The sequence below is a fragment of the Mustela putorius genome, unplaced genomic scaffold (genome assembly GCF_011764305.1).
Source record: "Mustela putorius furo isolate JIRA1106 unplaced genomic scaffold, ASM1176430v1.1 tig00000281_pilon_pilon_pilon, whole genome shotgun sequence".
NCBI classification, from domain to species: domain Eukaryota; kingdom Metazoa; phylum Chordata; class Mammalia; order Carnivora; family Mustelidae; genus Mustela; species Mustela putorius.
In genome coordinates, this window is record NW_025421343.1 from 28,667,278 (window position 1) to 28,680,023 (window position 12,746).

The 12,746-nt window shown below is 49.2% G+C and overlaps 1 protein-coding gene across 1 annotated transcript in view; it reads right to left on the minus strand.

Moving 5' to 3' along the window:
• Positions 1-12,746, minus strand: part of GALNT14 (polypeptide N-acetylgalactosaminyltransferase 14) — a 209,396-nt gene that overhangs the window by 137,574 nt on the left and 59,076 nt on the right. The window lies entirely within an intron of this gene.

The window sequence follows — 12,746 nt, forward strand, 5'->3', positions numbered from 1 at the left end:
GAAATACAAACAATTATAAGAACATATTATGAGCAACTATATGCCAGCAAATTTGACAATCTGGAAGAAATGGATGCATTCATAGAGATGTATAAACTACCAAAACTGAACCAGGAAGAGAACACCTGAACAGAATCATAACCAGTAAGGAGATTGAAGCAGTCATAAAAAAGCTCCCAACAAACAAGAGCCCAGGGCCAGACGGCTTCCCAGGGGAATTCTACCAAACATTTAAAGAAGAATTAATACCTATTGTCCTGAAACTGTTCCAAAAAATAGAAATGAAAGAAAAACTGCCAAACTCATTTTATGAGGCCAGCATTACCTTGATCCCAAAACCAGACAAAGACCCCATAAAAAGAATAATTACACACCAATATCCTTGATAAACATGGATACAAAACTTCTCACCAAAATACTAGCCAATAGGATCCAACAGTACATTAAAAGGATTATTCACCCTGACAAAGTGAGATTTATTCCCTGGCTGCAAGGTTGGTTCAACATCTGCAAATCAACTGATGTGATACAATACATTAATAAAAGAAAGAAGAAGAACCATAGGATACTCTGAATAGATGCTGAAAAAGCATTTGATAAAGTACAGCATCCTTTCTTGATCAAAACTCTTCAAAGTGTAGGGACAGAGGGTACATACCTCAATATCATCAAAGCCATCTATGAAAAACCCACCATGAATATCATTCTCAAAGGAGAAAAACAGAGCTTTTCCACTAAGGTCAGGAACACAGCAGGGATGTCCATTATCACCACTGCTATTCAATATAGTACTAGGAGACCTAGCCTCAGCAATCAGACAACAAAAAGAAATTAAAGGCATCCAAATTGGCAAAGAAGAAGTCAAACTATCACTCTTTGCAGATGATACTTTTGTGGAAAACCCAAAAGACTCCACTCCAAATCTGTTGGAACTTGTACAGGAATTCAGTAAAGTGTCAGGATATAAAATCAATGCACAGAAATCAGTTGCATTTCTGTATACCAACAGCAAGACAGAAGAAAGAGAAATTAAGGAGTCAATCCCATTTACAATTGTACCCAAAACCATAAGATACCTAGGAATAAACCTAACCAAAGAGACAAAGAATCTGTACTCAGAAAACTATAAACTACTCATGAAAGAAATTGAGGAAGACACAAAGAAATGGAAAAATGTTCCATGCTCATGGATTGGAAGAACAAATATTGTGAAAATGTCTATGCTACCTAAAGCAATATACACATTTAATGCAATCCCTATCAAAACCATCCATTTTTTTCAAAGAAATGGAACAAATAATCTTAAAATTTATATGGAACCAGAAAAGACCTCGAATAGCCAGAGAAATGTTGAAAAAGAACACCAAAGTTGGTGGCATCACAATTCCAGACTTCAAGCTCTATTACAAAGCTGTTATCATCAAAACATTATGGTACTGGCACAAAAACAGACACATAGATCAATGGAACAGAATAGAGAGCCCAGAAATAGACCCTCAACTCTATGGTCAACTAATCTTTGACAAACCAGGAAAGAACGTCCAATGGAAAAAAGACAGCCTCTTCAATAAATGGTGTTGGGAAAATTGAACAGCCACATGCAGAAAAATGAAACTGGAACATTTCCTTACACCACACACAAAAACGAACTCTAAATGGATGAAAGACCTCAGTGTGGAAAGGAATCCATCAAAATCCTTGAGGAGAACACTGGCAGCGACCTCTGCGACCTCAGATGCAACAACTTCTTCCTAGAAACATAGCCAAAGGCAAGGGAAACAGGGCAAAAATGAACTATTGGGACTTCATCAAGATCAAAAGCTTTGGCACAGCAAAGAAACAGTCAAAAAAATCAAAAGACAACTGACAGAATGGGAGAAGATATTTGCAGACAACATATCAGATAAAGGGCTAGTATCCAAAATCTATAAAGAACTTATCAAACTCAACACCCAAAGAACAAATAATCCAATCAAGAAATGGGCAGAAAATATGAACAGACATTTCTGCAAATAAAACATCTAGATGGCCAACAGATAACATGAAAAAATACTCCACATCACTCAGCATCAGGGAAATACAAATCAAAACCACAATGAGATACCACCTCACACCAGTCAAATGGCTAAAATAAACAAGTCAGGAAGTGACAGATGCTGGCGAGGATGCTGAAAAAGGGAAACCCTCCTACACTGTTGGTGGGAATGCAAGCTGGTGCAACCACTCTGGGAAACAGCATGGAGGTTCCTCAAAAAGTTGAAAACAGAGCTACACTATGATCCAGCAATCGCACTACTGAGTATTGACCCCAAAGATACAAATCTGATCTGAAGGGGCACATGCACCCTAATGTTTATAGCATCAACATCCACAATAGCCAAACTATGGAAAGAACCTAGATGTCCATCAACAGATGAATGGATAAATAAGATGTGGTATATATGTATACAATGGAATACTATGCAGCCATCAAAAGAAGTGAAATCTTGCCATTTGCAATGACATGGATGGAACTAGAGGGTATTACGCTGAGCAAAATAAATCAATCAGAGAAATACAATTATCATATGATCTCCCTGATATGAGGAATTTGAGAGGCAACATGGAGGGTAGAGAAAGAAAAAATTAAACAAGATGGGATCGTGAATGAGACAAACCAAAAGAGACTCTTAATCCCACAAAACAAACTGAGGGTTGCTGGGGAGAGGGAGATAGAGAGGGTGGTTGGGTTATAGACATTGGAAAGGGTATGTGCTATGGCGAGTGCTGTGAAGTATGTAAGCCTGACGAGTCACAGACCTGTACCCCTGGGGCTAACAATACATTAAATGTTCATAAAAAATAAATTAAAAAAAAAACTTAATAGAGTAATGCTGTATTTCCTCATTAATGCTTTCAACAACAAGATCCTACAGTAGTCTAATAACTGCTATAATTTTGGGGTAGTAACAAAGATGGAAAAAACAATTCCAAACACCTGCAACTGTGTATTTGTGAAGTTGGGGCCCAGAAGAGCCAGCTCTGCCCAAAGGGGCACCGGGCCTGGCTTGGACACCAAGGGAGAAGAAACAGACCTCTTCTCTCTCTCTTTTTTTTTTTTTTTTAAGATTTTATTTATTTATTTGACAGAGAGAGAGAGCACACGTGGGAGGAAGGGCAGAAGGAGAGGGAGAAGAAAACTCCATGCTGAGCAGGGAACATGACATAGGGCTTTTCCCAGGACCCTGAGATCATGACCTGAGCCGAAGGCAGACGCTTAGCTGACTGCGCCACCCAGGTGCCCCCCTCCTTTTTTTTTTAACTTTCAAATTTCATTCTTTTTTTTTTTTTTTAAGTGAACTCTACCCCCAATGTGGGGCTCCAACTCAAGTTGCACGATCCACCAACTGAGTCAGCCAGGGCCCCACAACAGCCCTCTTCATAATGCCAGGAAGATCACCAGGTGCTTCTCTTTTTTGTCATGGAGGCTTAGGACATCACAGGACAACAGCACTCCACTAGGAGTGGGAAATACTGGTCAGCTTATAGCCTTGATTTTGACGTCAGAGTCTGGGGTCTGCATCCTGGTCATTCTCCATTTGTGCCCCCAAATATATAGTCTCTGAAATTTTCCAACCTGCTCTGTGCCCTGCCCAGATGCTGACCTCTCCCACTCCAGGAACGTGGACCCTCCCCTGTCCTGCCCTAGTGGGTAAATGCTTCCCACTCTTGTTGGTCCCTGAGGCCTGCTCTGTCCTCTGCTGCCTCCCTTGTCCTGCCCACAGATCTTTCAGAAGCCCCTTCATCAAGGGCCCCTCAGACATAGTCCCCGTGTGTGCCCACTGTGGCTTGCAAGAGCCCCACTGATAAAACCCGTCCGTAGCTCCATGACTTTGAGCAAGGTGTCCCACCAGTCTAAGCTTGCTGGTCCATGAAAGGGGAATCCCAACACCTACCTCATCATTGGGGTTTGTGAGGGTTCAGGGGGACAGTGTACAACAGACCTAGCAGGATGCCTGGTCCATGGAAGCCAGGGGAATCACCTCCCATTTTAGAACTAGCGATGAACTCCAAGGACAGGTTACATGCAGCTTGTCCTTGGTGAGCAGATCAAGAATATCCCTCGTCCAGAATGGCCAACACCACTCTGGGCAGGGGTGGGGGGCATCTTTTGGGGGTACAGAGGACTCAGGGGCCAAGAATCAGCAGCCAGGGGGACAATCCTCAAGGGACAAGGAAGGGGGTCAGGCTGACCCCAGAGGAATCACTCAGGGAAGACACCTGGGGACCCCCCCAGATGTCCTCTTCATTTCCTTCCTCTTTCCCCTTGGCAATAAATGCCCACAGCTGAGAGCACACAGCTTTCACGGAGGATGTCCCATCTGATCTGTCCGTCACCAAGTGGGCGTGAGGACACGACTTCTTTCTTGGATGAGACCGAGTTCAGAGATACTAAGAAACTTGTCCAAAATCTCACGTTCACTAACTACCAGAACCAGACCTAGCTCTCCCATTTTCTAAATGTCTTCGTTTCTTTCCCAACAGAACGACCAAAGACAGCAGATATAAATGACTCAACAACTCCCCCCTCCCACCCCGCAATCGTCTGGGAAGACGGGCCCTTCACGGAAGAACAGAAATGGCCCGGATGTCATCCATCTACTGGTCATTGAGCGTTTCTGGTTTAATTGTGTAATTTAGAGAAAATAATTCCAGGAAACGCAGAAAGATGAAAGAAACATCTTACATTTAAGTAAAAGTTGAAGGGCTGGAAAGCATGGTCTGTTTATCTGCCAAAAGACACCTTTTTTTTTTTTTTTAACCTTCATTTTAAAGGGGAGGTGAGACAGCCTGGTGGTCCAGCATCCATGAGAAAAGAGCTCATTTCCTCTGAATTAAAAACAGAAACCGGGCACCTGGTTGGCTCAGTGGGTTAAGCCGCTGCCTTCGGCTCAGGTCATGATCTCAGGGTCCTGGGATTGAGCCCCGCATCGGGCTCCCTGCTCAGCAGGGAGCCTGCTTCCTCCTCTCTCTCTCTCTCTGCCTGCCTCTCTGCCTACTTGTGATCTCTCTCTGTCAAATAAATAAATAAAATCTTTAAAAAATAAAAAAATGAAAATAAATAAAAACAGAAACCACGGCCCGCTTTTAGCCTAAACAGAAACAGCTCAATGCTTTACGGACTTAACCTAGCATGTTACTTTTTCTGAATAAATACCCTCAGAAATCCAACTTCATGTCTGATTTATTGGTAAAGTCAAATTATACTTTCCCTCCCCATCACGGGGAATTCCTGACTCTCTTTGAATGCTTAGTGTGGACGCAATCCTGAGTCTTTCCTAGCCCCGACCCTTGAAACGCTCCATGGCCATTAATTCCTACAATACACTTGAGAGGAAGAGAGGTGTTATTAGCTGAACTTCACAGATGAAGAGACCAGAGGCAGGAAGGTTAAATGGCTTTGCCCACGAGTGACGGGGAAGCCAATATTCCATCCACCACTGGAATCAAGGAGGTCACGATTTTTTTCTACTGGGGCTGGGAAGCATCTATCAAGACCCTGGAGCTCATCCAGATTGTCCTTCTCTGCTCTCCACACACCAGTCATGTGGGTCCCTGCTCTGCCATCACTGCACACGAGACCCCCCCCCCCGACACACACGCCTACCCCCCAGGGCTCCCTATTTAACTGAAACAGGTCCCACTCCTGCCGGAGAGAAAGCCCTCCAGTGGAGGGAAGAAGCTGCTTATACACCCTTGAGCTTTAATAGGGGAAAGCAAATCCATTCCGAATAAATTGAATCTGCCTTCACAGAGCATGAGGAAACTGTTCATAAAACATTTGCTCACCATTAGCTACAGTCCTGCTACTAAATGGTGTTAAGAGCAGCTCCTCGCAACTGTGAGCCCCCCCCCCCGCCCCCATCCTGCACCGCACCGGGGAGCTGCAACTTTAATGGGCCAGTCACTGTGCCCCCCTGGGGGCCCAGCCACGGGCTCAGTGGAGGTGACGTGTTTAAGTTAAACAGCCCTCCCCATTAGTCTCAGTGCTCTGGGCCCAGCAGGTCACCTCTCTTCAAGGGTAGCCAGTGTGGCCCAGAAGGCAGCCAATTCTGCGGAGTCCCCTGGCTCCGCTCCAGCTGGAGTCCTGACTTGAGGCCCCCGACTCGGGACCTTTCTAGGGAAGCCCCAGGCCATCCCGCTGTGTTGGGCTGCTCCCAGGATGGTTCTCTGAGAAACAGGAGGCCCCTCCTCCACCTCTTCCTTCTGCCTTTCTTCTCGGCCTCTTCTCCCTTTCCATTGAAAGTGTCGGTGTTTCTCTTCCCATCCTTCAAGTGCTGAGGGCCCATCCACACCCAGTCAGCCTTCATCCCTATGTCAAGGGTCCCAGAGCCCCCCAGACCCCCTGCAGGACACCCCACTGGGATGCCCCGCCTACCCCGCCCACTGTGGCTGCCTCATGACCACCTTCAACTCCCACAGCACTCCTTCTGCGCCTGACTCCAGTCAAGGAAACCACCAAGTTCCTTCCTCTGCCCAGTGTCTCAGGCCAAACATCTGGCCTCTTCATGTGTCTTCTCGGCCCTCACGTGCATGGACAGAGGTATTAAATCTCCTTCCAGGGATCTCTGGCCTCCATCCCCTTGCCCTGTCTCTCATTCGAGAGGAAAGCTCCCCGTCTCAGTCTGGGCTCCGATCGACACCCCCAAGGACAGCGGAGCCCCCCTTTCTCCTTGCTCCAGTATGCTGCCTCCAAAATACCAGAGCAATCTTCCTAAAACAGCAATGACCACACATTTCTCCTCCTGGAAACAAATTCTTCGTTCTGTAGCATATATGGCCGTTTTCCATTGGGGACCCAAACTCGCTGGCCAGGTTCACCTCCAGGAACTCTCTCAGCAGACCCAATGTTCCAACGACCCCAGAGCACCATGCTACCCTAACAGGCCTGCAGGGTTCCGCCTGCCTAGAAGGCTCTTTCCCTTACCCCTTACACTTTGAGCCTGGTTCCCTGGGCCCTTTCAGAGGAAAGCTTTGCAAATTTCTCCATACCTGCCTCTTTTCTGAGCACTGACCGCGACCTCTCCTAACCCCGCCCTCTGTCCCAAGACGCCTCCTGTCGCTGACCACACTGAACAGTCCTGGAACAGGATCACAGCTGAAGTTACTCATACCCCCAACATTTAATGCAGTGCCCGAACCAAACGGTTCCAATAAAATCTCGAGAATGAACTGAATCCCTGCCTCATAGTACTTAAGAGTAATTCTGCCTGGATGGAAAAGATTTGAAAAGACAATTCAACAGGAGGAAACATCCAGGCTGAGGTTTTATTCTCATTTTCTCCAGATCTGGCCGAGTATTCTCTCTCCCAGATGGCAGCAGGAGGAACGGCAAGGCTCAGGCCAACTCCTCCAGAACTCAGAACAATGTCACATCCACACTGGGGCGGGGGTGGGGGGAGCAGCTCTGTCCCCGGGAACCCCTGCTGCAAACACCCGATGTTAGGGAGAATGGAGACTGCAACTCAGTGGGGTACAAATCTGCTTTTATGTTCCTACTGTGTGTGGGGACACACAACAAAGGCAAGACAGAGTCCCTGCCACCACGGCTTCCCCTGACTCCCTGGAGAGTGCAGACAAAGGCACAAACCCAAGAGAATAACATGAGATTGTCAATTTCTAGAACCTCAGAACTGGAAAAACAACCTCTGGGGCTGACTCCTCTGATGCTTCCCTGACCTCCCTCAGAGCCCCAGGCCCCATGGTAGCCCAGAGAGGAGTGGGGGGCAGTAGCACCCCCAAACCCTGTTCCCCAAAAGCAGAGCCCCCCAATATACAGTTCACATTTGCAGCCTGGCATAGACTTCCAACCAACTAAAAGGATTCCTCCAGGGAAAAGAGTTGCAACTTAATGTCTATTCTAATTCTCCAGATCGTTCAACCAGCTTACAGAACAGCAGAGGCTATGTTCACACATCAAAATGTGTGATACGGAGGATACTGATTCCTGTTGGATTGGTACAATTTAGATAGTCCTCTGGATCTTGCCAGACACCCCCACACCCTGAGACCTGAAGCCAGAAGAACACCTACCCACCAGGGGGTCCTCTGCCCCACCCACCAGGGGGTCCGATCCTCTACCCACCAGGGGGTGCTCTGTCTCCGGAGGGCTGCCCTCTCCTGCTTCCGGTTCAGAAAGCAAACATCCCTATCTAAAGGAAAGAGAGGAGAGCCTCGAGTCAGATGCCCATGCCATCTGGGTGTCCGGGTCCTCCACTAGCCCAGCCACGGACCAGGCTGCAGCCATTACAGCTCCCAGTTCAACATCGCTACCTGGTACCGCTGGCCAGAAATGGCTCCGCTCTAAATAAATGCCGTGGGGGACAGGCAAGAGCCCGGGTAAGAAGGACGAAGGATATTTTTTTTTTTTTTTCAAACCCCACAGCCAGGCCCTCCCAGGGAACAACTTTGCCTTTGTCTGTATCGATCTCCAGAATAAACAGGGACGAGGAAAGAGAGAGCCGTGAAAAACTGTGAGCACGGTTAAAGAGATTCATCTCCTCCTTCATTGCCGGCAGATTAAGCGCTCACACTTCCAGGCTGGCTAGGCTTCAACTCGAGGGATGAAAAGTGGAGGCGAGGAAGGAGGCTGTGGCAAGCCCCACACCGACCTCTCCCCTCCAGATCAGCCCTGAAGACCGCCCCGCTCTGGACTCCCACAAAATTTGCAGCCTGTGCGTCCCTCCTGGTCCTTTATCATCCTCTTTTGTTTTATTATTTTGACTGTTTTTACGTGGATGCTCTAAGTCCTCAGGGCCCTAAGGGCAGAGAGGATGTCTGATGTTCTACACTCTGTCTTCGACCCGCAGCCCCCCACCCTATACCCCCTGACCCCAGTCCTCTCCCCTCCCTCCAGAAGAGGCTAACGTGATCACAGGAAAAGGACCTCTGTGAATCAGTCCAGATCCTTCCCTTCTATGTAATAGCTGCGTAAACTTAGATGAGTCTTTGACTCTCTCCGAGCTCCGTTTTCTGCAGAGCAAAAATAGGGAGAATATTTGGCAGCAGAGTGAGAATTAAGGCAAAGCAGATACCATAGGTGAAACACTCAGCTCAGTGCCTGGCAAATCCCAGGGAACAAGACACAGGCACCACCAGCAGAGTGCTGGCTTGGCTTACCCAGAACCTGTCTGGGGCCACGAGGGAGGCCCTGGATGAGTGAATGCTGCTGTACACCTCCCAGCCCCGTCAACTTGGTAATGGCCCCTCCTGGGTCTCAGATTTACAGATCCTGCTCACCACATTGGATTTTTAAAATTATGTGAATCGAAGCATCGCGAAATGAATCACCCTCCAAGCCCATTGGGGAGCCTCCTGCTTTGAGAATGACTATAGCAAACCTCCTGCGTCTCCTCCCTAGATGCCCAATAAATCATGGGTGTCCAACAAACCATTCCTGGGTGCCCAGGGAAAGCAGAACAGCAAGACCAGAGGCCAGAGGCTAAGCTGGATTTGAGTTCCAGCTCAGACACATTTGTGCCTTATGACTTACCAAAATGTCCCCACAAACTGCTGAAAACACAGCCCATGGGAAGGCAGAATGCACAACGACCAGAGCACAGGCTTTCAACGCAAGACTCAAATCTCTGCTCTAGCATCTCCCTAGCTGTGTGACCTAGGGCAAGTGGTTCAGCCTCTCTGGGCCTTACTTACTTTATCTTGCTCACACAGTTGATATGTAGGCGAGATTAATTCAGAGCTGTCAGGTGCCTAGCCCAGAGCTGGATACCACACAGCATCTGACTGCGTGGGAGGGACTGTACTCCCTCCCCATGACCCTGTTTCCCCTTATCATCAGTCTGTGGACGTTCCATTCTGTGTGTGCCTACTGTTAGCTGCTTTCCAGCCGTTCCTCAACTAAGCTGTTTTTAGACCCCCCCAGGGGCCAGAGCAGCTCGGGCAGAGGGAGACGGAGGAAGAATTCATAGCCCCCGCCCCCGCTGTAAAGTACCCGGGAGCCTGTCAGAAGCCAGAGGAGCGAGGCTCTGGCTTGGACAGCGGCCATTATTCACCTGCTCTGCCTGAGGACTCCGGGTAGCTGCCAGGGGCCTGGCTGGGGGGGTGGCCAGCCACCTTTAAGGGTCTCAGCTTGTGAAAGAGAAACAAGGGGCTTATTTATGTCACTTCTGCTGAGCACGCAGGGAGGGGGCCGTGCAGGGAAGCCTTTAATTAGAGCTCTTCACCTCGGAAGTGCTGACATAGGTTGGACAGCAGCTACATCTTGGCCCAAAACGTCATCATCATAACGATCCTGCCGGAAAGATAAAACCGGCTACAAAAATGGGTCTCCACACAGAGGCGGAGCACAGAGTGGCTTGCCGGCTTGGCTGCAGGTGGGGGTTTCCCCTACCTCGGACCTCCTGTGCCAGCTGCCTGGCCTTCCAACGGCCGGCCTACCCCTATGACACAACATGCCGGCCCTCCCAGTCTGGGCCACTCTCCAGAAACAGCGGAGAAACCAAGTCCAAGCAGGAGGCCGCAGGTCTGTGGAAATCCAGTTCCCAGGTCCAGTCAGGCTGAGAAGGGGGACGTTCGGAGGGGTACTGGCCACCCCTTACCTCTCCCGTGGTCCCGCTGAGGTGCTGGGGCACCAGCCCTACCCCCCTCGGGGCAGGTACGTCTAATCCCCTCAGGGCTAGGACACCCACCCCAGCAACAGCAGTGACACAGAGAGACAGCACAGATCCAAGAAGGCCTAGGCTTATGTACCACATCCTAAGCACAGACAGTAAAGATTCTCCAGATTCCTCCTTCCAGGGGCTTTTGTGAAGGCAGATACCACATTGGCTCAGGAAGGCAGGGTGGCCACAGGACACCAGATCTGTTGTGAAACCAGGCATCATCTCCAGCTCTGTCCTCAGTGGCTCTGAGACTGAGGTTGCTTCCCTTGCCTCAGTTTACCAGCTTCAAAGACAGAGGAGCCTGTCCCTACTGCAGAGGGAGGGCTTAGGAGTCCATGCCTACTCGTGCAATAAAAATGACCTTTCATGTCGATGCCGCGCTCTGCTTCCAGTACCATCCGCTCCCTTAATTCTCATTAACATTTTATGAAGTGGGCATGCCTCACCCCATTTTTCAGACAAAGGCTGGGGCTCACATGTGCTCAGTGACCTGCTCAATGTCACCCTGTGGCTGAGCCAAACCCAGGCAGGTTGGACGGGTACAGTATTCTTATCTGCATGGGCCACCATCTGGGGGAGATGCAGACAGAAAGGTGAGAGGTACCCGCCCAAGTCTGCTCTTCCTTTGTGTGGGTATGGATTCTGCAACAGCATCAAAACCCAGGAGCCTCCACTTCCCATCCTGACCCCCACCCCGCCCTTCCTGCCACCCAGACAGGGACTCCCAAGTCATTCCCCAAACAGGAACCTCTGATCATCACCAGGGACCCAGCCCTGCACCTATATTATCGTTGCTTCTGAAGGAACAGAAAGGGCTGCACCCCAAGAAAGGTCTGTGACTGACGACAAACTTGCTCCAAGTAGGAACAAGAAGTGCAGAGTTACCCCTGTTCCCCTCCCAACCCCCGATGATCCAAACCAGAAGCAAGTCCCCGGCAGCGCAGGACAGCAATGGGGCCCCAGAGCATCAAAGCCAAGCCTGGGTTATTCATAATAAAGTGAAAACAATCCAGACGTCCGCCAGCTAATGAATGGGTGAACGAAACGCACATCCGTACGAGGAAATGCTATCTGCCAGCTAAAAAGACTGAAGGACTGACTCCCACAGCAACACAGAGACGGACCTGGAGGACAGGATGCTAAGGGAAAGAAGGCTGTCACAAAGGGCCACATTGGAGATTCTGTTTGCGTGTGCTATCCAGAACAGGCAAATCCACCGAGAGAGAAACCAGACCAGTGGTCACGAGGGGCTGGGGGCAGAGTGGGGGCGCGCGTGGGGAGTGAATGCTAATGGGTACATGGCTTCCTCTCTGAGGAGGAAGATGCACTAAAATTATATTACGGTGATGGTCGTATAACCCTGGGAACACACCCAAACCACTGAGCTATGCACATTACAGGGACGGATCTCATGGTATGTAAATTACATCTCCATAGAGCTCTTTTTAAAAATAATAATGATAATAATAAGATGCTAGAATGACTCCCCACTTAATCTGCCCTTTTGGAGAAGGGCAGGAGGAAGGTCAGTGGCTCAGAAAGAGCGGTAAGGCTGCTCTTTGTTAATCCAGGGTCCTGCCCAACCGCAGGAGCAGGGCCCGGACTCCCCGGAGGCCGACCCCAGCAGTGAAAACGGAACTCGCGGTACGAAGATGTCTTTTTCTTCCCAAGAGGCCTCGGGCAACATCGGGATGGATTTCCTTTTAAATGACTGTCCACCGTTGTGTGTGATAGCTCTTTGGTTTTATCTAATCCTCCCCAGTTCATATCACCGCTGTCATTTGTCTCTCCCATCCCAATGGGGTGATGAACTGCCTTGCTCCGTGACAAGCAGGCGTGGTGACAGGGAGGAGAGAAATCCGTCAAGGCTGGTCCAAACCCCGGTGAAGAAAGGAGCTGGCTGAATCAGTCAATCAACAGCAGAGCCGCGGTCGTCCCTCCATCTACCCGCACCTCCCCTCCAGGGTCCACAAAGCATCCTCCAAGAACCTCCGGGAGGAAATACAAACTGTGAGCCGCAGCCGGAGTGACGTCCAGGCAGGCCCTACCCCCATCCGGCAGCACGCACACTCTGACACACGTTCA